The sequence below is a fragment of the Ambystoma mexicanum genome, chromosome 10 (assembly GCF_040938575.1).
Source record: "Ambystoma mexicanum isolate Mex_15411 chromosome 10, UKY_AmexF1_1, whole genome shotgun sequence".
In the NCBI taxonomy this organism is placed as follows: domain Eukaryota; kingdom Metazoa; phylum Chordata; class Amphibia; order Caudata; family Ambystomatidae; genus Ambystoma; species Ambystoma mexicanum.
This window is the reverse complement of record NC_090932.1, coordinates 748,791,184-748,815,895: the sequence shown is the minus strand read 5'-3', so window position 1 is coordinate 748,815,895 and position 24,712 is coordinate 748,791,184. Positions and strand designations below refer to the sequence as shown.

Sequence of the window (24,712 nt, the reverse complement as noted above, 5' to 3'; positions counted from 1 at the left end):
ATTTATGATCTTTTGTATACACATCAAGCACAAAATCAAATCCTAAATGACTATAGATGGCATTTTAAAACCTCTCAACATCTTTGCATTTCTGCCTGGCTCGTGGTGACTCAGAATGTGCTCATACAAATATGTCATATGAACCAGGCGGTGGGACATGAGTTCAGTAAGGGCATATTCGAACTATTCGCCCTTTGAGCTGCAAAATAGGCTTTCGAGTTCCTCTTGAATACCCACCTTCAACCCTGTTTCACAGAAAAAAAAAATGTATTACCCAAAAACCTCTGCATAAGGAGGAAGTTAAGAGGGGAACCTGGTGAGGCTGGGCAGAGTGTGGCACTAAGCACAAGGGTGTGACTTTGTGGATGGACCGGAAGTGTTCACGAGGCAGAGGGACCGCGCTCGGCATTTGCACTAAAAGAAAAAAAAAAACAGCTCGCTCACTCTTGCGGAAAGAAGTTACGGAAACCGTACCAGGTAAGTACAATACTCACTACGCTTGTTTATGACCGTATTAGTGTATTCACATTCTCTGCTTTAAAAAAGAGTGGATTGGTAGCTCGCCCCTCGCACCCACACCCCCCCCCCAAAAAAAAACTGTATGTGTCTGAAACACAGCCTGACAGGCAAGAGACGACCTTTAAGGATTGCCAATTTTTCCAGTTAAGGTTCTCGTGTGTGTGTGTGTAGCGAAACGTGACAAGCGTTGGCAGAAAATAAAACAACGTGCAAGCGGAGGGCCTCTTTATCCCCCTCCCCCAATCAGTTGTGATGCATACTAGTGAAAAGTGTAAGAAACGGACACTGATGTACTAGCGCATCTCTCAGTGCCAGCAATCGTCAATAGTGCAGTTGTAGGTTTACTAGGACATTATGCTATGAGAGTGCACAGGCGAGTCACTGTGTACATTACATGCACTCTACTTACTGCTACACAATATAAGAGTAGTATTGTCACTTGTTGGAAGTCTTGACAGAGAGGTCTACGATTACATTGACATGGAGAGTGAAGGCCACATTCACACTGCTGAATGATTGGCAGGTCTACTGAGAAGTAACTAGCACCTATTAACTCCTGGTTTTAACACGTGTGAGGCGTGTTGAATTATGAATTATACAAGAAATGTACCTTGGAGCACCTAAGTATAAAAACTACTCAAACCTCACAAATGTGAAATATAAAATATGAGAAAGCTTGCAGAAAGTTAGTAGGAAGACTCCTGAGATGCACGCTGAAACAGTAACACAAGGCTGCAGGCAGCACACGCTTTCCACCCTTACAGAGCATGGCACAGTACGCAGCAGCAGTGCAGGTTGCGCGTATACATCAAGTGCACACAGGAACACAGGAATCTCCACATACATGTGCACACACACACACAGTGGAGCCCATACAGCAGCAGTGGGCACTTCATTTATACAGAGCAGGCGTGATAAAGACAGCCATCTTAGAAGCCCACCTTGCTCACACGCAACAGCTACAAAGTAGCAAGATAACAGGTAAGCTTCACCCACACATGGGCAGACCAGGCAGATTCTTTTAAAATCTACTCAAACGAAAATTACAGCAGAGGAAGCAGCAGTGCAAGGGCAACTTAAATCAATCTGCCAGAGTTTATTTCGGAAAACCGCATGCGCATTTCATAAAACACATCAAGTCACAGATAAATAACTTTTCCAGTTTAAAAAGCATACATGTATGTTATGCTATGCTCTCTAGCCATTTGCACGGTCTGTAAGCCACTCGTGTGAATCTGAAAGCTGGGGTGGGTTAGGTTAGTGGAGAGGGAGGGAAAATGCAAGATAGCTTTTCTATTGTGTTGACGCAAGCAGACCAGGAGTACCCTGGGGTGTGTATGCGGGCCTGTTTATAGGTGGTGTGTGTCTAGAACGGTCCCAGTTCATTTCCAGGAAATAAACTACTTTGTGGTCATTAACTTCGTAGAAATCATTTTGATTTTTTAATGAGGGTTCCCCCCACTCCCACTTTCCCGTTCACTACCACCCCTACTCCAAACCCTTCCCCACCCCCACTTATGCCCCTTAACCCACAAATACATGCATGCATTCATAGTAAATCGAAGTAATTTCCACAAAGTAAATTACCACGAAGTAATTCACTTTGTGAAAACAACCGGAGACTGTGGTGTGTACATTGTTTGTAGAGGTCTAATATTCTAATGTTTGATATCTGTTGGGAGGGGTGTTCAATTGCCATGCATGGGTGCGGGTACTGTAAGTGCGCTAGTGCAGGAACCAACCTTTGAGACCTCTTTGGGCAGGTTGGTGATGGGTGAAGGAATCATGAAGTCACATATAGGAAGGAAATCGTAATGAGTTTAGATAGCAGCGTGTGAAAAAGGTACAACCTTTTGGGACTATCTGGTTTCTGGTTGTAATGTTGCCCTAACAACATTGGTTGTTCGAGCTCTAAAACCGTAAAATAATGGAATAATGCTAGCAACAGGTAAATGGTGAAATAATAGCTTATTTTAGATTAATTTATGTATTGTGGAAAAATGTAATTTTTCTCTTTTTAGGTCGATCGAATTCTGTTATGTTTGTTTCCTTTGGGTTGCATAACTTGTTATCTCTTTTTGAGATTTTGTTTCTTCTTTGTAAAGGTTCATGGTTTAAGTGAACCATATACAAATAAAAATTAAAAAAAGGTACAACCTTTGGGGAGAGCTCTCATTTTACTTTCTCATGTTTACACTGTTATCTCTCTCTCTCTCTCTCTCTCTCTCTTTCTCTCTCTCTCTCTCTCTCTCTCTGGATCTCTTGTTCTCGAAAGTAGCGAAAGTAGGTATATTGTACACCAGGGGTAACACATTTCTGGATATTGGCAGTTAAGTGGAGGGGTAGTCTAGAGTTATGAAAACATAAGATGGTAAAATCCTTGCCATACATGGACCCAATTTATATTGTTTTAAAAAAGAAGAAACACGTGATCTGTTATCTCGTGACGTTATTTTTAGTTTAGTTGCAGAAGCCTCAGCAAGATCCCCATAGCAGAGCAAATGGATGTGTCTGTTAGCGTAATTAAAAGATTGCTTGATGGCGCTGCATAACCCCATCAATTAAAACCTGTATTATGTTTCTCTTTATTGATGATATGGAGAAATGAGGATTTCTATTTATCTTGAAACACTTGTGTATAGGTGTGTTATAAATACCATATCATATCCCGTCCCGCAAGGGCAGAGCAGTTCATACTCTTCATTACTGCCTCCGCAACCTGCATTACAATGAGACCTTTGCCTAATCTCACCCGCGTTAGCAGTAATCAGTTTCTTGTTACTATCTCATTTAAAGGAATAGGACCAAGATTGTTAAGTACTGCAAACTTTCACAGATATGTTCATGCTGTTTCTTTGGTTCTATGTGATATTTCTGCATTTTAAATTTTAATGACCAAACACAAAAATGACCAATTTTTATCACATACTGTCCCCCTGTCCCCTCACAAGGTGATTCCTTCCCCACCCACCAAAACACACACACACACCCCACCCCCCCCCCGTTTGCAGTAGGGGCATGACAGTTTGATTTAGAAAGACCGCTTTGTGCAGTCACAGAGAGGTCTTTCTAAATCGATCTTTTTGGAATTCGGTAAAGTGAACGCTATCTTTTCACTTAATAACGTTTATTTCAGTGTGGTCAGTATAGTTCTGAAGACAAGTTTCACATTGACGGGCATACCAGTAGGGTTATCATGGCACTCCTGACGTAGTAGGATTTGGAGACGACCATAGATCACTCGAGGAATTGTCATCGAGCTGTCACATATTTTTTCCTCTTTCCAAATTATTTGGCTTACAGAAACCTGTTTTGTGAACAATAAACATGCCTTTAGGTCTACGATCCTAGTTGACGGGTCTCATCTAAATATGTGGTAGCCACATCAAGATGCTTGTAGTATACTGATGTTGAAGGGGTACACTTAGCTGCCGCAGGAGAGCATTTTCGTTTAGTTTATTCCTAAATTATGTCTCCAGAACCCTCCTGCCAGGACTGTTCCAATAGCACCAGTGACTACCGCTTTTCAGTTATATAGTTTTAGCATGTAGTGCACAGCCTATAGAGTAACACTACGCAAATCGCCTGATCCTCTCTCTTTCTTTTGCCAGCTTTACCCAGGTTTTTATTATTATGGGGTGCTCATCTTAGATTTACCAAAAATCAGATTGCTATATGGTCGTAGTTTTGCCTTGTACCTGCCATTGCATCATTTTTGACATGGCGGAGTTAACCTTCAGACAATGGTTATTTATGAAAGAATTGCCCTCCTAAATGGTTTTCGCAAGACCCTGGAAAAACGCAAATTTAATCCTCTATACCTTTTTTATTTGGTCTCATTTTTGAGAATCAGGCCCAACATTCTTAAAATCCTCCAGCAAAGTAATGGTTTAACCAATTTGATTCACAGGTGTCTGGTTATTGTACTATCCCATTAGACTTGCCTGAGGCTGAGGAAGTTTGTTTTATAATTAAATCTCTGAAAAAATCAAAGGCACCTGGACTTGATGGCCTACTGAATGAAATATTAAAAGTCAACGCAGAACTATGGGCAAGCCTTCTCACTTCATTATTTAATAAATGCATCATCGAAAACATTGTACCCGATTAGTGGGGGACATCAATATTAATCCCTATCTACAAAAAGAGAGATAACAGAACCCAAAAACCCCAGATGCATTGCTCTTTTAGATATTGTAAGCAACATTTTTGCTGTGGGTTTTCCCCCCAAGTGCCAAGGCGTTTTTTGGTGATTTTGGTATTTCGCCATTCAATGGCCCTCATTACGACCCTGGCGGTAAGGGGTTTGCGCCAGCGTTAGCTGCGCCGACCCCTTACCGCCAACTACGAGTTCCCATAGCGCCATGGTCACTTTTCCGCCCGCTTTTTGCGGGCGTAAAAATCCATGGCGCTATGGGACCTTGGTGTTAATTACGCCACCGTAATGTACTGTGGCGTAATTAACGCCTTCCCCACTCCCATTGAGCCCTATGGGGCCGAAATGGGAATGGGGAAGGGTAAATGGGTCAATGGGGACTTACCGCCCCGCCGACCTCGGAATGGGGCGGTAAGTCCGCCATCCGCCATGGGGTAAACGGACTTTACGCCATGGCGGAAAAGTCCGCCGATGGCGGAAAAAATCCGCCAGGGTCGTAATGAGGGCCAATGCCTTCTAACGTTTTCTGTGTTATTAACCCCTTACGTGCCAAGGACGAGCTAACTCTTCCTTGGCAACAGGGAGGTAATTCCAAGGACGAGATGCCTCGCCCTTGCACTTAAGAGGTTAAAAGGCAAAGAGGATCGGCTAGAAAAACAAACGGATTCCCTAAACACCTGATAGGTTTAGGAGAACATTTTTCAACCGTACATAACCTATTCATTCTTAACATGTTAACAAAAACAGCCTTCACCAAAAATAACCTTACAGTCTATGCAGCTTTCGTCAATTTTACAGCAATTGTGAACACTATTTGTCATAATTGTCTATGAACAAAATTGATAAACACAGGTCTGGACAAAACACTGGTTAAATGTATAAAAATGCTGTAGAACGATACATCTGTCAGAGTCAGACTACACAGAACCGGCAATTGTAGAGAAGCTATTGTGACCAACAGAGGGTTGAAACAAGGCTGCATCTTTGCCCCCTTTTATTTAACGTCTATCTGAGTGATTTAAAAGAAGATCCAGATCAAGCAAGAGCATTTCCACCAACGATAAGCAGTACCCATGTAGGCTGGGCAGGGTACATAGATGATCTAGTCCTGTACGACAATGTGGAAATGGGCTTCCAAGTGACATTAAGCGCATTGAACAAATATGTAATTAGAAATCACCTAATATTTATTCAAAATAAAATTAAAATCAAGATCTTTAACAGCAAAAAGCCATCTAGATAATCCACTTGCTATCTAAACCAAGTTAAACTGGAGTTGGGTACAGGTTTCTTTAATTTGGGACTAGAAGTAAACAACAGCTGCTCTTACAAAGTGATGTGGGATAAGAGAGAGAGGGAGAAGAGGGGACTCCTTGGGGGCAGCTATTAGGGGAATGGTTGAAAGGTACAGAGGTTTCTCATTAGTTCCACTAAAGAGGCTCTACACACACAAGTTTGTGACAACAGTTCTGTACGGTTTGAAAATGATAACTAAGTACTCTGAAAAAGCTCTAAATCGACTAGAATCCCGTTTTTTGAAATGTGTTTTAGGGGTTTGCGAAATGGACTTTAGTGGAGCAAACTAGATGCAAACCGGGTCTCACATCATTAAGTACAGAATACACAGAGGGGTCTTTGTAATGGGAACACTCAGTGATAAGGATTGTAACATCACGTAAGTACTACAAGAAGCATATAAGAGAGAAAATAATGAAAAATTAACAAAGTTCGAAAAAAGGATAGAGAATTCCTAGAAAAGAATGATTATGCCCCAAAACACGATGAACAATTAGAAGTTAAGTTGTACGCATTTTAAAAGAGAGCTATTCTATGGGATTGGAACAAAAATGGTAAGCACTTCCAAACTTTAAAATCTTGCAGTGACTGTGTAAAACATCTCCTGAATGTCCTAACATTATCTCAATATATGTACTTTCTCCCAGACAGACAATATAGACTAAACATGAAATTCATTTTCAACCAATTAGAACACTGGAGATCTTGGGGCGCATTGCAAATCGTTCCCAAAACAGAGGGTTTGTGTCATCTGTGCCAGCAGAAAGATACACAGGAAGCCATAACACACCTCTTTTCGACTTGTCCATACACAGCTCTCGTTCAAAATCTGTTCTTCAGCAGATTCGTTTAGGACTATCTCGGTGATGGTAACAAGTTTCTGGGATAAATGTGTGAATGGCAGAAAGATCAGTCTGGTCATAGCTGCAGTCAACCTTTAGAAACAGATAATTCCACTGAGAACATAGAACAACATGATTGATTGCCCAAAGCATAGCATGGTAGAGTTAAAGAATTCGGTGATTTTTTAAATCAAAATAAGTATGGGATTGGCATTGAGTTTGTATAAGAAACAACAATGTACATTTTATGATGTATTAGTTATAAGTTGTTAGATATTGGTAAATGTAATTTGGATACTATGAAATACATAGCTTAGACTGTGTAAGGTTGCGCTGGCCAACTAAACAATCAAATAAAAGTATGCTGTCTGTATGGTGTGTGTTTGATTTTCCCTGGGTTGTAGTGTTCAGAAGGCCAGAGCCCACCCCCTCCGTGCAGAGGATGTTAGACTGTTTGTCTGTTGCGCCATCATACTGTCATTGGGCGTCGGTGGTCAGCATAACAGAGTTAAGTGATATCTGTGGAACGAGGATGGTAAGACAGGTAATATGTGCTAGTGTAGAGTGTACAGTATGTCAGTTGTCAGTACATGGTAGAGACATTTTGGAAACAGAACAAAAAAAGCTTACGTTGCAAAACACAGTGTGTGCACCTCACATCCCAACAAGCAGCAGTCATGGGCCAGTGGTCAACCCAGACATCACAGCAATGCATATCAAAGCATAGAATGATAAACCAATAACAGAATTGCACAAGATATGACATTTATGAAACACAGTGTCTGTCATTTACTTGACCTTAAGACGCTAACAACTGTCAAATGATAGGGGGAGTTTACTGTCGGTTTGAAATAGGTTTCAAAGTGGTATTATATGGTAGCAACAGAGAGCAAAAGATGGTCCATCTTGCAATCAAAAACTAATAGCGGAATGTATTTAGAATTCTGGTTTGAGATAATGTGCAAACCAACTTAACAGATGGCCTTTCCAGACTACAAAACGCTTACATGCTATCTGCGGTTCAAATTTAATATGTTCCACACCATTGAAATTCTAGGGGCAAAAGTGGGAATTCAAATAATGGAAGTGTAACTGACATATGGGAAACGCTGTTGAAGGGTAATGACATGAATTTGATATTTCATATGATGAAATTTGATTATGTAGTTTTATCTAATTTAAAAGAATTGTCATTGGGCATTCTGTTTTAATGTGATGAAGTTTTATCATGTGATACCTTTTTAGACCAATCCTAAAGATTTGTATTGATGGAATGTATGTATAATTTTGTATATGTAAAGCCTTGCTGGCTGTGTGCATGCAATCAAATAAATAAATAAGATATCGTTTCCCAGGTCACAAGCATGGAGTGGGTTGGGTTCTACAAGAGACCAACAAATCCAAGCTTACCAAATATGTTATGTTAGCAATATTTGTAAACCACAATGTTTGCCATTTTATTGCCATCTGGGGACTGAAGGCTGTTTTCGTGGTCAAGAAGACGCTCTGCCCAGAGTGGCTTACACTCAGGAACATTTCCAAAGGGAGGTGGGAGTAGTTAGGGGAAACTACTACTATGCCACTTTCCCAACACCCTACAGTGTATGGGGAGAATTGCGTGTAAACATACATTGGTCAATCTTTCAGGCGATCTTGACATCTCAATGCTACTTTGAGATTGTTCATGTGTGAACAGTATATGAGGTATTCTGCAGCATCTGGGTGTTGTGAGTGGATATTAGCAGGTCTAGTGTAGTGCCTCAAGAAGGTCAGAGCTAGATCCATATCAATATGGCTGATGGGCGCGTTAATCTTTAGCCTCAATATAGTAGGCATGAAATAGAAAGCTTTTTAAGACAGTTTAAATGTGCACAACAGAGAAGGATGGCCAAGCATGCGTGCTCTTCGTCATCTTTTGAAACCCCTCAAACCCATCCTCCAGCTAACAGTGGCCTCTGTAGGCAGCTTATTTTTCACTCTCTCTCTCTCTTGTCACTTTTTAATTCCCTCTCTCTCTGCCCATTGACCTACCTAGAGACATAGTATGCTATTTTTACTGGAAATTATTAGAAAATGGCAAGGAGAAGAGATGGGTGGGAGATATTTTTGGTTCAGCAATATTGCACCGCAGCAAATGAATATACAGGACGCCTTTCCCATTTCTATGTATATGTAGGGTAGGCTGAGCAATATCACAACGTGCCCCACATTGCGCAATCTTGTGTCCAGAAGGGGCTTTTGGCTATTTTGCTTCTAAGGCAAGGAAGAGCATTTTCGAGCTAACCCATTTTCTGTAATTGCATGCCCCTGGTCTGTGATCACACCGTTTTCTAGTTATTGCCATCCCATTTCCAGGAGGTAATATCATTTACCAAGTCTTGCCATGGCTCTAGTGCACATATCACAGGGCACGTATTGCCATCATAAACCTTTATTGTCATCAAAAGACCAGATAATCACAACTTTGTAAGTGTTATCAAATTAATAGAATAGAATAGAACTGTGACAGAAATCACACAATAATTTGCTAGATCAAATATACTGTTGAAACTGCACGAATGCAATGTTGTGTGTACAGACATCCCTAAACACTGTATTCAGAAACTACAATGGCTTCACAAAAGGGAGAGAGAGAGACTGCATGATTGAAACACAAGCACATTGCCTGGACATTGACGTTGCTCCAATTGATACTGGTTGAAAGCAGCATATAATTCAAAGCTAAACATATACTACACAAGGACTACTGATATAAAAAATGTAACATGGCTGAATAATTTGGTTAACTAATATACACATAATCAGAATCTAAATTTAAGCCAATCATTACTGATACAAAAAAAGGCTATGCAGGCAATTACATATTCCTGTTTGCCCCTGTGTGCACTGGAGCACTTACTTTGCCCTAGCTCTGTTTGGATTCCTGATGTAACTAACATCTCACCCTCATCATGCTGCCCATTTCCTGTATACAGTTGCTTACTAGGTTTCTACTGTTCCTCCCTTTTTTTTTCCTCAGACTGAAATGGACTTTCAGATCCTGCTCCATCTTTCACCCCATCCACCCCCATTCTCTCACTCTCGTCCACGTCTCCCTTCTAACCTCATTTCTCCTCCTGTTTCTTGCTGCCCTCCATCCCGAGCTTCTATTGGGTTATGGAAAGTTCGATCCATCCACAATAAATCACACTCCATCTTGACCTCTTTCAATTATTCAATTGTCAATTTCATTGTCTTACAGAAACATGGCATTCGCCTACTGATACTACTGTTCCTGCTTCCCCTTCCTTGTCTCTCTCTAACTTCTCTCATCATGCCACCTACCCCTAGAGGCAATGTAGTAGGGATTCTCGCTCACTCCTCCTGGACTATGCACCCTATATCTTTTTCTCATCCCTCCTCACCTTTGAATACCATGTTGCCACCTTCATAACGCCTCTCCCAATTTCTTTTCTGGTCATTTTCCATCCTCCTGGTCCACTCTCTACTTTCATTTCTGATCTCAAAGCTTTGCTTTCTTATCATCTGCCTTCTCTTTCTCCTCAATTTCTAGTAGGTGATTTCAATCTACAGCTTGATTCCTCTGCCTTTCGTCCACTCTTGGACTCCTAGCATCTCTTCACCCTGAACTGCCCACCCTCCAATACCTCTGGCTCTCCCTATATCTCACTGCAACACACTGGTCTCTTCATATCCTATTCATTGTTCAGATGACCTTCTTCTCTCATTACTTTCCTCTTCTCCCCAGTCCCTTGTCCTCCCCCTAATCCCTCCTCCTTTCTACATCGCAATTTTTGTTGTTTTAACGCTTCTTCCTACCTAGCCTCTCTTACTCGTTCTCTCCCTTCCCCTGAGTCATTTTCGCTGCTACCTCTGACTTATCAGCAACCTCTCAACTCTGTTCTTTTCTCTACCCTCGACTCTCTCTATCGTGCTCATCCTTTAACCCTTACCCACAAACCCCTGCAACCATGACTCACTTCATCTCTCATATCACTCCGCAGGTCTGAGTGCCATTGGGAAAAAAACGAAACCACTCTCTGATCTTATCCTCCTTTTATCTCTTCACTCCTCCTACAAAGCCCTTCTTCTTGCTGCAAAAAAAATATATTTGTCTTCAATCAGCTTTTCCCATCGCCCACGTTGTCTTTTTCAACTCCTCAATAACATCCTCTCACGTCGCCCACGAGATCCCTCTCATTCTGCTGCATTATCTCCTCTGATCTTACTTTACCTCGAAGGTTGCTACTCTTCACTCCACTTTTACAACCCCTTCCTCCGTCCCCACCCTACCCAAACCCTCTCCCTCCCACTGTCCCTCTCTCCGGTCTCTTTCTAATTTTTCTTCTCTGACTGACCTCGATACTGCTCACTTTCTAACTCGTGCCCACACTGCAGCCTCCCCATCTACACTCATTCCTTCCACCTCCCCTCAGACTCTCCCTTATATTACTACTCTTATCAACCTCTCTCTTTCCTCTTCTACTTTCCCCTCTACTTTAAGCATGCCATTATCATTCATTCTACCCGTTACTATTATAATGTTCCTATTTACTTCTTAATTTCCTTTTAAATCGCTATGCGAGTCACTTTTAGCACAGTAGCATCATGTTTTTTTTTTCAAAAAGTTTGTTTTAATTTATCTTGGCCCTCATTACGACCCTGGCGGAAAGGGGTTTACGCCGGCGTAAACCATGGCGCCCCTTTCCGCCTGAGTACGAGTTCCCTTAGCGCCATGGTGATTTTAACGCCTGCTTTTAGCAGGCGGTAAAATCCATGGCGCTAAGGGACCTTGTTGTTAATTACGCCACCGTAATTTACGGTGGCGTAATTAACGCCTTCCCCACTCCCATTATACCCTATGGGGCAAAAATGGGGAAGGGTAAATGGGGATTGGGGACTTACCGCCCCGCCAAGGTCGGAATGGGGCGGTAAGTCCGCCAACCACCATGGCGGAGTTGGCAGCTTAGCGCCATGGACCATGGTGCAAATAGCACCATGGTTCTCCGCCAAGGTCGTAAAGAGGGCCCTTGTGTTTTTCATTGTAGCTGGTACCTCCAGCAGGAAGGTGCCTGGCTTCCTCCCCTGCCTCCCAGGGTCTTGTGCCTGGAAGTAGGCTGCTTGCTTTCTTACTCCCACACATCAGCCGGCTGGGAGTCCCTCTTCACTTTCTTGTAGTGGGAAGGCCTCTGCTAATGTGATACAATGGGGGTCATTCCGAGGTTGGAGGTAAGGGATTGCCTGCGCCTGTAAGGGCACCGATGGCGGTAATCCCTTACCTCCGTATTCCGAGTTCCCTTTGCGGCTCCCTCTTTACCTCCTGCTTTTAGCAGGAGTAAATTACGGGACCCGCAAAGTGACCTTGGATTAAATTACGGCACCGTAATTTACGGTGCCGTAATTACCTCCTTCCCCATTCCCATTGAGCCCTATGGGGGCAGAAATGGGGATGGGGAAGGGCTATGGTGAATGGGGAATTACCGGTCCATCCAACCTTGGAATGGACCAGTAATTACTCCATTCACCATGCCGGTATTCCATGGAGTAAATAGCTCCATGGTTGCCAACCATGGAGCTATTTACTCCATGCAGTAGTCCTAACTCGGAATGAGGGCCAATGTGTTTAAGTGGAGGGTGTTCTCGGGAGTGCAAAGTCACGCCAAAGTCAAGCCTGCCTGTGCTCAGTCTGGGCGAAATGAGGTAAGAGCAATTTGTCTTTCTCGTAAGGAGATATTAGATTTAGCACCACAGAGCACTTGATTCCCGGTAAATTGGTATAATGATTTGCTTCTGCTGAATTATGGTGTGAAGGAGGCGGCTTCTAAGTTAAAGTAATTCTGGTTAATGCACGTTCATCAGCCGCTCATGCAAATTTCATATGCGATATCTTAGATGCTCAATCCCATGACTCTATGGGCCTCATTACACGGATGGCGGTGGACCAAGGTGCTATTAGCACCTTGGTCCATGCTGGTAAAATACCAGCACCGCCTTGGTGGAAAGGGGAATTACCGCCCTATTCCAAGGTTGGTGGGGCGGTAATTCCCCCTTCCCCCATTGCCCTTCCCCATTCCCATTTTTGCCCCATAGGGCATAATGGGAATGGGGAAGGTGCTAATTACGGCACCGCAAATTGCGGTACCGTAATTAGCTCCCTGGTCCCTTTGCGGGTTGGTTTTTAACACCTGCAAAAAGCAGGCGTTAAATTCCCCAACCCGCAAAGGGACCTCGTAGTAAGGCGGTAAGGTTTTACCGGTACCGGTAAAATACCGGTACCGGTAAACCCTTACTGCCGTCCGTGTAATGAGGCCCTTTGTGTCTAACTGAGACCTGGTTAGGGGCTGCTTCCGCGCCTGTCCTGTTACAAGCACTTCCGCAAAATTATAAGTACATCCACTTAGATAGGATCACGGCCCACCCGGGTGGTGGTGTTGCTTTTATTTTTAAATCTATATTCAATGTAGTTAGTATTCCCTACCCAGATGGGGTGTATTTGGTGCCTTTGCTCATTGAGGTTACTGTTTGCCCTAGTTGCACTGTGTACTTTCTACTCATCTATAGACCTCCAGGCTCACATACAGGATTCTTACTTCGCTTTCTCAATTTTGTAGCTGAGCTTCAAATGAAATATCCAAAATTGTTATTTTTGGGGGATTTTAATATTAAATAAAATTTCCCTTGTGCTATTTGTAGTCAATACGTAAATTAAGGTGGTCCTATAATGTAGTTGATAGGACAACATATGAGCTTCTTCCTAAAGCCTGTCATACATCTATCTTTGCTTTTAAGCAAACATTTTTCACTCAGAAAATCACCAGTACTCTTAATCAGCCTAAAGAACTTCTTGCTATTGGGAAATCTCTTTCCTCCACTTTAGATTCCTCACCACCTGTGATTCCTCTGCAATCTCTCTGTGACTCCCTGGCTCAGTTCTCCCTTTCAAAAATGTACACTATTTGAGCCGATATCTACCGATTACATGAGAGCTCCGCCAATGCTTTGCCCGGATACGGCTGTCATTGGCCCTGTGCCTGTGTGGTCAGTGTTACCAGTGTTCCCAGTGTTTTCAGAGGACATTGTAGAGAAAGTAGTCCTTCAACTCAAATCAGCATCTCCCTGTCACCCTATACCTTTGGCAGTTTTTAACAAGAGTGTTCCTGATTTCATCACATGGTTTTCCTGGGTGATCAATGAGTCTTGTCAATCTGGATTTATCCCGGTGGAGTTAAAGCAGGCCATAGTAATTCCCGTTCTTAAGAAGACGTCACTGGTTCCCACGGTGCCTGCTAATTTCCTACCTATTTCACTTTTACCTCTTTTCATTAAACTTTTGGAATCTTTAGTTGCTCATCTTCTTTCCTCTTTTCTTGAGACCACTGGGTTTTTTGACCCCTTTCAGTCAGGCTTTTTTCCAGGGCAAGGCACAGAGAGTGTCCTGGTTTCTGTAGTCGACAACTTTACCAGGCTGGTCGACGGTGGTGGAGTTGCTGCGCTGATAATGTTAGATCTTTCGGCGTCCTTTGACACCATCGACCACTCGATTTTGTTATCTCCTCTGGCTTTAGCGGGCCTCTCCGGGTTTGTTTTAGCCTGGTTTTCTTCCTTCCTAAACTGAAAGCGGCCAATCTCTTTCTCTCTCCTCTTTGACTTCTACTTTTTGCTCCTTATCTTGCGGTGTCCCGCAAAGCTCGTCCTTGTCCCCTTCACTTTTTAACATCTATGTACAGCCTCTGGTCTGCCTTATCCGCTCCTTCGGCTTCAGGTGCTATTCTTATGCCCATGACACCAGATTCTGTCTCGATTAGATCTGAGCCAGGTGGAAGTGTCATCGCGATTGAATCCGTGCCTGGTGGCTGTCTGGGATTGGATGGTAAGAACTGGTTGAAGTTGAATGGGGACAAGACTGAAGTATTGATGGTGGGTTCTCCTCCTAATCTGGCTCTTTGGAATCCCTCTTTCTGGCCTGCTGCACTGGGTGATTTTCCTCTGCCTTTATCAGCTGTTAAGGACCTTGGGGTGATTATGTCATCTACATTGTCTATGGCCTCTCAGCTCGGAGCAGTGTGTGGGGCTGGGCATTTCCATCTTAAGATCCTACGTAGGGTTCTGCCTTTTCAGCTTTCTCATGTTAGATCCCTGGTGGGGGCCTCACTGGTGTTGAGCCATATAGACTACTGCAACTCTTTGTTTTTGGCTCAGCCATTGGGGCATATCCAACTGCTTCAGTTGTTGTAGAATTTGGCAGCTGGCAGCTAGAATGGCTACAAACTCCCACTATGGTGCCCACATTACCCCAGTCCTTCGTTCTCCCCACTGGCCTCCTGTCGCCAAGCGCATTGAGTTTAAGGCCCTCAGCATGGTGCATCAGGCCTTTTATCATCAAGGTGCTGACTATGTTTTGGATACATTCTCCCCTTATCTTCCAACCCGAGCCCTTTGCTCTGGGAATGCTAGCCTGTTTTTTTTTCCCACAGATTTGTCTGTCTAGAGTAGGTGGCCGTGCTTTTGCCCTGGCAGCCGCTAGGCTCTGGAATGCACTTCCTCTTGCTTTGAGACGTACTACTGACAATCTGCATTTTAGGCGTTAGATGAAAACTCTCCTTTTCTGAACAAAGAAGATTAGTTAGCTTTGCTGATGTCTCTAGTGCCAAGATGCCTTTGTGCTTACGAGCGCGCTACAAAACTCCTAACATAACATAACACATTCCTATTTTGAAAAATTCCACTTTTGATCCCTCTCTCTCCTTCCCTTCTGGAGCACATTGGCTACTCACAGGTTTCTTCCTACTTACACCCACACTCTCTTCTTCCCCCACTCCAGTCTGATTTTCGTCTTGCCCACTCCACTTAAACTGTTCTCTTACACATTTCAAACTCACTTCTCACTGCACTTCACAATAACTTTCCTCTTTTCTTGTTCTTCTTGACTCATCTTCAGCCTTTGATACTGTAGATCACCTCACCTTACTGCTGTCTCTTTCTTCTCTGGCATCTCTGGCTCTGTCCATTCCTGGTTTGAATCTTATCTCGGGGGTCATTCCTATTCAGTGTCCTGGGCTGGCAAGCTTTCTTCTTCCCACCCTCTTCTCTACAGTGTGCCTCCAGGGTCCATCCTTGGCCCACTACTATTTTACCTCTATACTATTTCTCTCTCCTCACTCATCACATCCTTTAATCTATCCTGCCATTTCTACGCAGATGACTCTCAAATGAACATTTCCTTTTCCGAATTCACTGATTCTCTTTACTCTCAAGTCTCTGCATGTCTTTCCGCTTTACAATCTTGGACGTCTTCCCATTTCTTCCACCTTAACCCCTCTAAACTGAGCTACTCTTTTTTCCTCCATCTTTGCCCCCTTTTTCTCTCCCTCCTGCTTCTCTTTCCTTCCCTCGCTCCCAGCTCTCCTTCTCTTCCTCAGCCCGTAATCTAGGTGTCTTATTTAACTCTTCTCTCTCTTTTTCCTCTCACATTTCTTCTACTGCACGCAACTGTCATTTTCTTCTCTTTATTTTTTGACGTGCTTGCCGCTTTCTGCCATTTCACACTTCTACACTTCTTACCACTGCCCTAATTCTTTCCAGGCTTAATTACTGCTCAGCCCTTTTAATTGACCACCTTGTGTCACAACTTGCCACTCTTTATTGTATTTGCAACTCCTCTATTTGTCTCCTTTTCTGTATTCCTTGTTGTGCGTCTATTAACTCATTGCTTCTTTCTGTCTCTTTCTTACCATTTGAATCACAACTCCTCTTTCATTTTCTATCTATCATCTGTCTGTCATCTTCAAATTTCTTCATGATCTAGCCCTGTCCAATCCCTCATCTTTAGTCTCCTTATACTCCCCTGTTCACCCTCTCCCCGGTCAAAATACTTTTTTGTCTTATTGTCCCTAGACCCCATTGTGTTGTCTCCCACTTTCGATCCTTCTCCCTACTTGACCCCTTCCGCTGGAATTCTATCTTCTTATTTGCTCTTGCTCCAGTTATCACATTTTCTGCACCCATCTCAAAGCTCATCTTCTTTCCCTCCTGTCTGACTCCTTTACATTAACTTAATTATTGTACTACAATTTACCTTATTTAGTGTACTATGTTCTTATGCATGCACAGTACTTTGGCAAAAGCACTTAATAAATTCCAATAAATACAAATACAAATACAACAGGTTCAAATGGAGGAAATGTGCGTGAAATTCACCCAACATGCTGAGTGCATCCTTTGCCTTTCATTTCCCCAGAATGCTGTGGCAAATCCTACTCCCCCTTCTTACTGTCCTCCCTCTCTCCTTCCTTGTCTCATGGGTCCTGTCATAGCCCCATGTTCTGTCTCAATCCGTCCCTTTCTCCCCATTCCCATTATCCATTCTCCCTCTAAATAGCACCCACATCGCTCCTTTCATTCCCACTCTTCTCTCTTCACCTCATCTATCCTATCCTTCTTCCATCAGCAAATCCCCCACCTACTTCCTCATTATCATTCACCCTGCAGTTCTCCATCTTGGTATCTGGAATTCCCAAGCAAGCCCTCTGCAATCAAATGCATTTTTTCCCTGACCACTAGACTCCAATCAGACCATACTATCAGTGCTGGTCATCTCTGAAACCTGGATTCCCCCTCATAACACTACTATTATGTCATCCCCCCACACTTACTTTGCTACCTTGTCCCACTTCAATTAACTATCAAGAAAAGTCAGCTGTATTGGTTTAATGATCAGGAAGGGCAAACCTTCAGCCAAGCCCCCCCTTCTAACTTTTCTCCCTCTTTCAAACACATCTCTGTTCAAGTTGTTGCTACTGGTGGGATGGAAATGAGTATATCCCACCCCCTAAGCGCTTTCAGGTGAGGCGAATCCCCTATGAAACACTTGTGTATAGGCGCGTTATAAATGCCATAGTATATCATATTATATCATATTATATCATATCATATCATATCAAATCACGTAGTGTATAAGGGGGGAAAGAACTGCACTATGAAACTCGTGTGAAAGTAATATAGAGCGCGAACAGCAGTAGCTTGGCATTAGGAGATACATAGAAAGAAACGCCATTTTGTAGTTATGACAAAAGCACAGGCTTGCATGATCGAGCTGCACCAGTCGAGCTCCATGGAGAGATTTCACTAGGCCCAACATAATTAAGGCAGAATGAATCTGCGCCGCCGGTTCTCATGGAAGTCCATTTCTCACATGTCCCTTCACTGTTGTAAACATTTGGTATCTTTTAGAGGAATGCGCCCTGCAAGAGCGTGAGACAACAGGCTCCGCGCAGTGCCCATTCATCACCACTAGGCTGCCAGCAGGCCTCTAACCCCCACCCAGCCAGCCCAGAGCCAACCTCCACACCTCTGCATTCCCTGATGAGCTAGAGACCCCCCTGTCCTAGCACAAATCAAGTGGCCATAAAAGATCTAAGCCTGTGTGACTGTTTCACCCCCCCAGCATAAAATACATCCAATACATTGTAACACGAGGTACATGGAGGGATACATTATAGATCAAAACCCAGGGTGGAGTCCTTGGGTGCGAGAGGAATGGTATCAATGAAGTTCAGAATGTGTGGGTCAGTGTGACTGTGTTTCATCCTCCCTTCCCCCTGGCACCAATCTCTGAGCCGCCCAGGTGCATGCAACAGTGATGTGGTAGTAGGCTTAGTGTGCTAGTTTAGAAGAAACACTGTATTTTATGAGCGACCCGACCTTCACCAGACAACAAGATGAGCACAGCGGACCAATGTGGAGCCTGACCAACGGCAAATTAACTAACCAATTGTAGCCTGGAATCCCCTATGGAGCAGGCCTATGTGTATGCACGAGCCAATCAGTGGCGCTAGTTTTGTACTATATGTGATGATGCCACTCTACCTTTTAAGCTCCTGCTCCTCTTATGATTACCCAGAACGTTCTCAAGCAGCAGAGTCCTTGGCTGATATTTTGTATTCTGTACAATTAAACCTTGTTATCCTTGCAAGCTATATCCTGGTTTATTTCCCTAGAGGGTTGCATTTGCTCTGGAGTGTGCATTAACAGGAACTTGCCATCACTACCTCCCCTCTTACTATCCTCATCATCTAACACCAAACTGGAGTCTTCAAATACTCCTTCTCTGATCTACACCTGCTACTTGAACTGTGCCAACCAGTTGTTTCTGCATGCAAACGGATTGACCTCTACGTCCTGAACTTGATATAAATTCATCAACTACAGCTAGACTGCACATATTTTGACCATTCGCTGGTTCATTTTTATAACCTTTCCATTCACAGCTAGGTTATCTCTGTACATCTCATCTTCTTATCCTCCATTTTAATGCTTCTGCTCCATCTTTTCATCCCTCCATTGGTCACCTCTCTCAATTCCACTCCCATCATCTCATATCAGACTCAACTATCTTGACAAAGTCACAGCTCCCCTCAAAGCTCCTTCTCCCCCACTTGCCCTTCCTCAAGTTAAAAAATGCACTGACCACACCCATCAATGTTTACTATCCTGCTTGCACCTTCTCCCTTCTCACCTGCGCTCTCAGCCATAGGTTTCCCAAGCACCCAGCTGATGATGATATCTGTGCCCGTCTACTTACACTGCTGACATAAAGACTATTCCCTTACATTTCCAGCTACTGACAAGGATTCAATCCTTGCCCTCAGTACTGCCCTTGACAGTTCCAAACCCTCTTACTGCACTGACCTATTATCTTCTTGTTCTCACCCTCAAAAATATACATGACCAACTAGAGTCTTCATCCAAATAAATGCTCTTTTTCATCTTCTCTCTGCTAATGACGTTTCCTAATTCTTCTACAAAATCCCAAAATATGCAACATCCCGTAGACCCCCATATTTCTCCTATCTGCTCCTCTTTCCAAAATCTCTCAATGTCCTCTTTATTCTGTCTGTATCTCTGTCTCTCTCTATCCCACCCTCTCTCTCCCCCTCTCTGGTCTCCGTCTTTCTTACTCTCTCTCTTTCTCCAATGAAGCCTTCTACAAAATAACAACAGTCATACCCTATTCTTTATAATCCCATTGCAGATTGCGGCAGCCCCTCATTTTATAAATCCTGCTCTCTCCTGTCCCACCACTCCAAAATCCTTGAGAGAGTGTTGTTAACCAAGTTGAGGAGTACACCATATGCAATCCCACCAAATCAGGTTTCTAGTGTTAACACTCCAATAAAATTGCTCTCGCCCATAACGACACATTTCTATCCACTGCTCACCACATCTCTATCATCATTTTACTTTCTCATTTGGTAACTTTGACACTGTGGATCAACCTTCCCTCCTCCAAGCTCTCTCTGCACTTGGATTCATGGAAACCATATCAGACTGCGTGGCCTCCTACACTCTGATCACTCTTTCATCTCATTGAACTGCATCGCTTCCTCTCCTGCATACCCTACATCGGGTGCCCATCTGGGGTCTGACCTTGACCTGTTACTCTTCGTCCTCTATACCCCGCCCATTGGTCAAGTCATCTTATGCTTGAGCTTTCACTACAAATCATTGCAGCTGCAGTAACAGTTCCATGTAATAATATCCCCACAAAGTGTTGCCATACCAGAATGGCGCTGTTTTTTTGTGACAATATAACCATATGGAACCTGCCGGGGACACCCCCGCAACTCCCATATTTATTTTCATGGAGTGGAGGACACCCCCGCAACCCCTGCTCCCAATTCTGTTACTGCAGTACCAGGTAATATTATCCCCATATATAATGTCGCCTATGCCGTTTCCCAGCCTACTATATGTATGGCAACATTATTTATGGGGATAATATTACCTGATACCGCAGTAACAGAATTAGCGGAGATTCCAGTATGCCCAGTTAGCAGAGTAAAACAATATTCCAACATGTGCAGTTAGGATTGGAAGGGTAGATTTCAGTTTTCCTACTAGCATACAGTTAGGGTAGATTCCATTATGCACAGTGAGCACAGTAAATGAGGTTAACAGTGCCCAATTAGCACGGTTAGTGCACATACGATAAATCAGGTTTTCACATATTCCATTATTCCCATCTTGTATAGCCAGGGCAGATTTGAAAATATCAAGTTATCACATTAAAGCTACATTCCAATTTTACTAGATAATGAAGCGTATGCAGATTCCATTAAGGACATTAATACCCGATGCTAGGTGTCATTTAGCACAGTATGGCTGGTTTCTGGTAAGCAGTGCAAGTATGGCAAGGGTTTACTTCAATCTGCCAAGTAACAGCACTAAAGACAGATTACAACAGGCTCTGTGAGCAGAGTAAGACACAATTCAAGATGTTTAGTTAGCACAGCAAACTATTAAGGGTAGATGCCAGGATGCACAGGATTCACACTACAGGCGGATTCTGGTATGCCCAATTAACACAGTAATACCAGATTCTAGATGGCCACTAATACAGTATGGGCATATTCCAGTATTTCCAGTTAGCACTGTAAGGGCAGGCTCAATTTTCTGACTTTCAAAAGCAAGACCAGATTCCATTGTGACATGTTAGCACAGTACAGGAAGATAATAGTATTACCAGTTAGCACAGCAAGGTGAGTGAATACAGTAGAACCAGTTTCAACACATCCAATGAACACAGCATGGCAGCTTTTAGAATGCCATTCCCATTCATTTTATGGAGCAGGCACCTCTGATCTAACACCCTCTAGAACACAGTCCCAAATAGACATTCTGGTTTAAGAAACAGGCTGTGGTTGACCAAAGGTGGTCTATCTTTATGCTTAGGAAAGTCCACATCAATGTTTTTATATTTACAGGCAGTGGTCGAAGTGGGCGGGAGCGGTGATCCTCTACTTCTTTTTGTTGCGTTTTACTGTTCCTATACTTTTATTTCAAAAGGAAACCGTTCCCGGCATCGTTTCTTTTTAAAATATAAGTGTAGGAAGAAGTTGAAACTTGCACTTACAGTGCAATGCAGTGAACATTCCCTTAAACAGCAGTTGCTTGTGTTTGGGGGTTTGTATTGTGCGTGGGAGGGGCCAGAGTGATGGGGTTTGTGGGGAGCGGGGGAAGGTCAGTAGGGAACACAGTTCCACTACTTCTTTTTTGTACACTTTGACCACTGTTTACAGGCAGATAATCTATAGAAGAAAATAATAATCTACATCCATTTGCATATAACAAATCTATATATAAATCAATTTCTTAGATTAATAAACAATATTATTTAAATATTTCCGCTTGTCGGCCGTTGCAGGATTTCTTATTCTAGTTGATCACAGAGAGGCTCTTTTTTGCACTGGGACGTAATGTAAATGGAAGGCGTAAATGCGTTGTGTAAGGCTTTTACATCTTCCATGCCTGTCACGCCCCATTTTCAATCATTTGTATGTCGGAGAGGAGAGGCAGAACGCAACTTACACCACCACGTTCTTCTCGATAATTCTGTTGCGGGGCCTTTGCATGCCAAAGTGCATGCGTACAGGTCCCCACCACCAAATTAATTGAATACTCTAAAATGAGCTGCAGAGAATTTAATACATTTTACTTCTCCAACATCAGCCGGTCACGTGGCATAGCGAGTAGAGCACTCGCTTTGACATCCGTGAGCCTGCTAGCGCAGGTTCGAATCGCGGCGGGGCCAAACTCAGCCTTTCATCCTTCCGAGGTTGATAAATGAGCACCACACACCGTGGGTAATAATAAGCAGTGCTCAGATACCTGAGGGTTCATAGCGCTATGTAAATGTCAAATTATTATTATTATCAATGACATTTGTGAGAATATTTTAAATGAATATCCAATTTGAATTTCTCTTACAGCATAGAAATTTCAATTATATATATATATATATATATATATATATATATATATATATATATATATATATATATATATATATAAAATTCACTAACAAAAACATTGTTAAAGGGAAGTTACGGTTAAGTTGCACTACTATGAACCTATCCCCTTTACGGAAAAAACTATGCTGGCATTGGCTAGCATGTTGAACCTATCAAATTCAGTGAAATTCAGTGAAAAATGTTGCTGAAGGGACGTTATGCTTCAGTTGACCTAAGAACAACCCAGCAACTTCAGTGCAAAAACTTGTGCTACAACAACGTTAAAATTACTTTGCACTAACAACAACCTATCCATACCATGATTACAAGTAAAACCGAAAAACACCAGAAATTCTCACGTTATGGTACGCTAAGCAACCATAACTCGCGCCACCAATGTGCACTGATAAGACTAACACCCATGACATCAAAGATGACATCACAAATGACAGGTGCTGCTCCTTCCGTATTGGGCCTTGGCTGCCGATTATTCTGTGTCGTGTGTTAGAAGATCAAAATATATAGAAATTAATTGGGAAAGGAAAAAAGGGAAATAAAGAATGCTCCTTTCAGAGTTAAACAATGGAATTGCCAATGAACGGATGCAGGGCGCAGCGCACCGTATACGCTCCACTCAATGGGCGCAAAATAAACGGAGGCATGGCACTGTGCAAAACACTGTAGTGGAATTGGGTAGAAAGGGGTTTGCTGTAGAAAGAGGTTTCTTTACGTGTTGCAAAGCGTTTTGAAGAGTGTAAGTGCGCAACACTTAATACAAAAAATCTCCCACTACTTTCAAGAAGGGCAGCAAGGCAATTTGTATAGGACGTGCAGAAATCGAGATGGCAGGAATTGTAAGATGAACGTTATTGGTGGGGAAAACTGTGCTATGAAATGTCATATTCCCTTGTGTGAAGTACGCCATTGGCACATGTTTTAGAAAGGCACAAATAGACTTTTTCACAATGTACCGTGCTTTCTCCATTTGCAGACCACATGAAAAATAACACAGCCACATTGGTGTCTGCGAAATGCGATATAAAGTTATGCAGGAGATCGTAAACAGACGCATGACTTGGGCAAGTGCCTCCTTCATCACAAACGGCACTGAAACTCATGTAACATGCTGTGCAATTTTCGCTCCACAATGAAGAACAATAATATCGGCACGATCGCACGTCTCCACAGTGTCACACAAACAAACCAATATCAGTCACTTCATTGTAGGTACTCCATAGCACTAACCATCCACATGATAGAATCCAAAATGAGCAGCCACTGCATAGTGTTTTCCATTCACTTTCAATCAATGTATTTCGAACTCCCCCAAGATGCACATGCTTTGGCTCATGAAACAAACAGCCATAACCACACCCTCTGCATTCCTGTCGACAAATCCACCGTGTACCACAGTCTGTGCGTACACCACACCTTTTTTTTTGTTTTTATAAGTATTTTTGTGTTTTGTACGTCAGCTCACATTATTACAATAGGGTCTTCAGTGCAGCCTGTAGATTGTGAAAGAAAATGTCATTGCCACTGGTCGACAAAGACATGCCATTTGCTTTGAAAAGGTTTATATATCGAGAACCAATGTTCTCATTCTCACAGGAGAACATCCCAGTAGCACTCAAGAAGTCACACATGCTTCTGTTGATGAGACCCCTTCCGACTTCTCGCTGGCGACAGGAATCATTGGAATAGTCCCATAATATTCTTGGTGGTATACATGAGAAAAGCACCCTGGCAGTGGGAAAAATATGCTTCACTGCATTCATCACTTCTTCAGTTGACTGTATACACGGGAACAAGCCATGGAACTCAAATGAAACGCTCCATAGTGCACGACCACACCATGTATGCTAGCTAAAGTGGCCACTCTAGTCGACATACTGCAAGCTCAGCGCCAAAACTGCACACATCGCAACAGCACCACAAAGCCTCCACTCCCTTTGAATTGAAATTGCCGTGAAAGCCTTTTTCGACGGCATACTGGCACAGATCTTCCACAAAGGCATCACCGACTATCAAGACAGTGTGTCTCGCCATCTCTGCCTGCCACCATCACTACACAGAGTAATGAAAGAAAATATTGCTGCCTTTTCATGTGA

General features: G+C 43.0%; 1 protein-coding gene across 2 annotated transcripts in view; it reads left to right on the top strand.

Annotated features, from left to right (window-relative positions):
* Window positions 1-291: 291 nt before the first annotated feature.
* LOC138491713 (cysteinyl leukotriene receptor 2-like) overlaps window positions 292-24,712 on the top strand; it is a 108,282-nt gene continuing 83,861 nt past the window's right edge. For both annotated transcript variants that reach the window (XM_069618395.1, XM_069618394.1), the window contains exon 1: window positions 292-477. The gene's annotated coding sequence lies outside the window, so the exon portion shown is untranslated. The remainder of the gene's footprint in view (window positions 478-24,712) is intronic.